Source organism: Ananas comosus, linkage group 22, assembly GCF_001540865.1.
Source record: "Ananas comosus cultivar F153 linkage group 22, ASM154086v1, whole genome shotgun sequence".
NCBI classification, from domain to species: Eukaryota; Viridiplantae; Streptophyta; class Magnoliopsida; order Poales; family Bromeliaceae; genus Ananas; species Ananas comosus.
In genome coordinates this window covers 2615633-2621632 of record NC_033642.1, presented here as the reverse complement: position 1 = coordinate 2621632, position 6000 = coordinate 2615633, and positions in this window count along the sequence as shown.

Here is a 6000-nt window from a genome sequence, read left to right as displayed (position 1 = left end):
TTAGTAGAATCATGCATCTATAGAAGTATAAAATATTAATTAACAACGAAAGTAATACAAAATAACTTATTTCATAATGGTAAAATATAACATACCTTACACCAATCATCATACTACTTTTTATAACATGAAATTAATTTTCTTTGGTCATTCCATGTGGCGCCTGTTTTTGACAAGATCCCGTAATTGTACAATATTTTTGTTTTAAATACTTTACTCTTCTGCTGATTGTGGTCGGTGCCCAACCCTCCACACGTGCAAATGATATAGTTGTCCCTTAAAAGGTGCAAGAGATTCGTCTGCATTGATATATCCAGAATCAACCAAATAATAACAACCTTTAAGTTAAAAAAAAGAATTAGATAAAAATTATTAACTAACTAACTATACAAATATGTGTGATGTGCGTGTGTGCGCGTGTGTATTTACTACGTATAAAAACTTACCTTGCAGCATTCGTAATCCGTGTGTTCTAGTAATAGCATCTCGAAGCACACGAGAATCGTGTGCAGAACCCTCCCAGCCGGGCAATATATATATAAATTGCAAGTCAGGTGAGCACACTCCTAAAACATTAGTTGCAAGATCTGATTTTCTTGTTCTATACCTTGCTTTATCCTTAGCAGGAACTTTCAACTTTCTGAATGTACCATCTAGTGCTCCTGAGCAATTCTATAAGACGAAAATTGATGTAAATAAAAAAATCTATTTATCTAACTTATATATAATAAAAATAATAAAAAATATTATATTATATACCTTAAAATCTTTCCATATCTCATCTATGCAGTCATTGAAAATTGGCTCAGGTGATTTGAGTAACTTTCCATGCAACTTCAATATAGCCGACTAACAGTCTCTCCACTTCTATCGAAATAATTTGCAATTGTCCTATTTTTCTGATGATGTGCCAAAGTATAAAGAAACATTGCAACAATCTCCTCCAAAGACATGTTGCGAAAACCACTTAAACCCCCAATGTCTCTAACCATCTTACAAAGCATACTAAAAGCTCACCTATCCATTTGAAGTTGACTCACACAATTTCTATCATTTTCATTTATGATCTTATGTAAATTCTCAATTCTCAATTCTTTTCTATTTTTTCTTATCTTTAGATATCGTCTCTTTCCAATAGGCATAAGCCCAACAAGAAAACCCATAAAATACATCCATACAATTAGCAAAACTATAAAATACATATTGCTAATAATGACCATCCGTCGCCTCCTTCTCAAATCTATAGGAAGGCGGCCCATTCTATATATCACTATCCTGCCAAAAAATTTAATTACAATTGGTAAGTTTAAAGTAGAAACTATTGGTTTTCGACAGAAAAGGAATTAAGAAAAGTTTGGTTAATTCAAAAAAGTCAAAAGAATTATAGTTCAAACATTTTAGCAGGTATTAAAGTTCACAAGTAAACAGGACTCCGTCCGGAAGATAAATAACTCATGTATACACTTGTGTATACATCAGCACCTATCTAAAGCTTTTCAAAACCCTATTTGATAGCTCATAATCATGTCCTGCAACATGCATTGTGATAATATAAAAACTAATCAAAATGAGATAAGAAATTTCACTAAAAAATAAAAAATACAGGAAACATGAAATATATTATACCATATCATGGAAAAAAAGAAAATTCTAAATTAATTTGAAAAAAAAATTCATCATATTGGAGCAATAACTTGGGAAGAGATCATAAATTTATTAGGATTTGAGAAAAATGGCTTAAAAAAGAGATCAAACCTTTGTGACGTAGCTAGGGTTTTTCAAATAATCTCCTCACAACAAATGTGTTGCGCCACCGCGTCTCGCCACCGTACCACGTCACCACGCCGCTGCACCAACTCGCTGTGCCACCCCGTCTCACTGTCGTGCTGCCGAGTCTTGCCGCCACGCCGCCCTACACAACCACCCATTGTGTTCGCGTCACCACTAGGGTTAGGGATAGGGTTTTGAGAAATGATAGTTTTTTTTTTGATGAGAGAGGATGAAGAGATTGTATAAAGGAGAGAGGAGGGTGAGATGGTCGCATGGGCCTCGAGAACCTAGTGGGCTTTGGGAATGAAATCTCAATCCGAGCTTGGAGACCGGAATCAAATTGAAGGCTGATGGGCTATTCCCATTCCAATCCGGAATAGAAATCCCAAACCGATTCCTGTGAACCAAACAAAATTAACCGAATTTGATCAAATCGATTCCCATTCTATATCCAAAATGGATGAACCAAACAAGCCCTTAAAATATAAACAGTTCTATAGCGGTAACAAACTAGAGGGATATATTTAAAAATATTAGAAGTTTTGCCGAGACAATATATGAAAGTTAAACTTTGTGGGAACATATTTGTAATTCACTACATTTGCAGGGACATGAATGCATTTAACCTATAAAAGAATGTCATTTTTTAAATGGATGGGTATAAATCATACAATTAGAAATATGGTGTATATTTTTTTTTCCTTATGGAAAATGCTACCTGTACACCCCTGTTGGGGGTGTACATCCTACAACTAATGAATTAAAGGGCCATTAAGGGCTGGTATAATCCCACCCCCTTTTCTTAAGTTCCATGCATTACATCTCTATCTGTCTCGCGCTCTGAGCTCTTTGTCTCTCGCACTCGCCTCTCTCTCTCACTCTCGTCTCTCTTCATCTGGCAGGAGCTCACCTCTCACGCCGTAGTTCTTTTGTTCCACACATTCTCGCACTTTGTAGAAAATCATGCTCCAACCTTCTCAGAGCTCTCTCTCGCCCTCGCCTCTCTCAATTGGTAGGAGCTTGCCTCTCAATCGCTTGTACAATGCTCCAAACCGCTTCCCTGTCCATCCTAGGACCTGCCACTAGTTCATTCGCTCATAGGCGCCCGAAATTGGGGGCGATTTCTAACCTCTCGGCCACAACCCAAATAGGGAACTCAATCGAAACAGGGAACGCTTTTAATTCCTATAATCTTGTTCTTTCAATTTTTATTTAATATTAAACTTCTATTTTTAGGGCTTAGGGTTCCATCTTTGCATTCGTCTTTGCCGTGATGCTGACTTTGTCACTAAGTAGCAGATTCACTCAATTTCAGAACACTGCTAGTATATATTATTTTCTGTTGCATTTACATAAATTCAGGGTTTAGAGTTAGGGTTAGGGTTGGGTTAAGGATTTAGAAATTGCTTCCACAGTCACACACATATACTTAACGCATTTTATTAAATTTTGTTCGATTTAGAATAGGAAACATGTATTCATTACAAATATACCTTATTACGGCATAATAGAACAGTACTGTGATGTTTTAAATTTTGTTTATTTGAATGTGAAATATGTATTCATTGCAAATATACACTCTTATTTAGGAATTGGTAGAATAGTACTACACAAATTTACTAGTGTATATTATTTTGTTTGTATCTATATAATTCATAATTTATGATGAAGCTTTAGAAATTTTCCCTTGTATACTACAATCATACACACAAATTTGTGTAGAATAGTGCTACACAAATTTACCGAACATATTATTTTGTTTGTATCTATATAATTCATAATTTGGGATGAATGTTTAGAAATTTTCACTTGTATACTACAATCATACACACAAATTTGTGTAGAATAGTGCTACACAAGTTTACTGGTATATATTATTTTGTTTGTATCCATATAATTCATAATTTAGGATGAAGGTTTAGAAATTTTCACTTGTGTATTACAATCATACACACACACATACGGTATATATTTGAATTTTATAAAATTTAAATTTTAAATTTTAAGTTTTAAATTTTAAAACATTAAAATTTTAAATTTTAAATTCTAAATTTAGATATTAAATTTACATTTTTAATTTTTAAATATCAAATTTTAAGTTTCAAAATTCACAATTTTAAATTTAAAAATTTAAATTTAAGATAAATTTAAAAAACTTAAAATTTAAAATTAAAATTTTAGAATTTAAAATTTAAAATATAAAATTTTAAAATTTTAAATTTTAAATTATAAGTTTAAAATTTTTTAATTTATAAGTTTCAAATTTTTAAAATTCAAATTCTAAATTTTTAAAGTTTAATTTCAAAATTTTAAATTCTAAGTATAAAATGAGATATATTAATAATTATATATTGATTAGTGATGACATTTAGCAATAAACGCTGCTACTTTGTTACATTTAGTATCATTTTTTATAAAATACTGAAAACTTTAGCGGCGTTTACTAATTTATGCTGCTAATATATTCTATTTTGCAACATTAATAGTAAATTGCTGCTAAATTATTAAATCTAGCGGTAATTATCAAGTAATGCTGTTAAATATATTAATTAGTATGATTTAAATAAATACTGTGGAGTAAATGTCGTTAAATCATGAATTTGTTGTAGTGCCTATTTTGGTTCTTCTTTCTAATTTTTCTTTGTTATACTCCAATTTAGTCTCTATGCAACTTTATAACCCACAAATACTATGGGTCTAAAATGCTAATAGACTGATAATTGTTTCTATAGTAGAAAAACAACTCATGGTTCATTTTCAGACATATTCCATTTTACCACAATGATTAATTTCAAAACAACTATTCTGAAACAAAACTATTCAAGGAGGCTTTGAGTGCATTAACTCGTTCTATTGGGCCTGGTGGTCTACTCTATGTGAATTTGATAGGATCTTAATCTTGATCGATGATATATACAATTTTGATTAATTCTTGATAATTGAGATTGCCGCCCCTTATCACTGGGATTAGGATCTACTCTAATACCAATTCGTTACGACCCGGACTCACCGTAACCTGTCGATGATGATGATTCACTGTAAGGACTGAGATTTTTTTGACAGTACAACTAAACTCTCTGTTGATGATGTTTATGTGTGTAATTTAATTACATAAGGACTCGTCAAGTTTCAGGAGAAACTGAGCTAAAATGGAGAAGATACGCGATTTTTAGTTTTCACTTAAGTGAATAGTAACTCCGGTTTTCCGGAGAAGCCACGGAGTAGAGTTGGCTTCTGGTGCGTATCGGACTCCGTTCATATCAGTCCAATAGCTCATTTCGACCGGTTCAGCTGTTCTGGAACTAGTGACGCTGATGGATTTTGAGTTTGACGCACGGATTTCGAGAAAATCTAAAAATACATGTTTTATATGTATTTGTGTGTGTGTTTCCTTCTATTGGAAGAAGGTTGGATTTTGTTGTGAATCCGTGGTCGATCGAGATGAATCGAAAGTGTAGCTTTGTTGTCTCCGAGGTGCTGATCGCACTGGTGCAATCCGTTCGCAAATCTGACGGACGGATCTGCGGAGATCGCGCGTTGATCGAGGAGAGGTCGGTGATGGCAAAACGGTAATTTCGCAAAAGTTGCGACATTTTATGTACCGTTTCGCGTGAAATCGCACGTGGAGGGGTTTATGCACGTTTTATTCGTGCGGTGAGGGACTAAGATTAAATGGTTGAGTCTTGGAGGACTTTTCGGCAAATTTACACTTACATTTATAAGTTGATGTTAGATTTTTTTGCTTGGAAACCCTAACCCTAGGTCGTTCCTGCTAGCCCTAGTCCACCAGCCGCCTCAGCCATCTCCTGCCCTCCCCGTGCGCATGCTCCGGCCGCCGGCGAGCTCCTCCGGCCGCCGGAAATCCCTGCATCACCTCTCTTTCTCTCCCTTTTGGCCAACCCCTTCACCGCATTGTGGTTTGCGGACCCTGGTAGCCACCTAGCTCGAGCACCGTTGTCCCCTGGCCGTGGCCCAGCCTTCGGCGACTCCCCTCGTCGCCGCCGTCGTCCCTGCGCACCGCCGCCGCCGCCCAGACAGGCTGCGGCCAGATCTTGGCAGATCTGGCCCAGGAGCTTTAGCTCCCTGCTAGCACTGCCGCCGCCACCTTGGGACGGCCGAGACACCCTTCCTCGGAGCCCCGGCGACCTCCGCCGCCGGCCCCACCGTCAGCGCACGCCGCCGGAGCCGCCCCAGCTCTCTGCGGCCACCTGCATGCACCCAGGCCGAGCT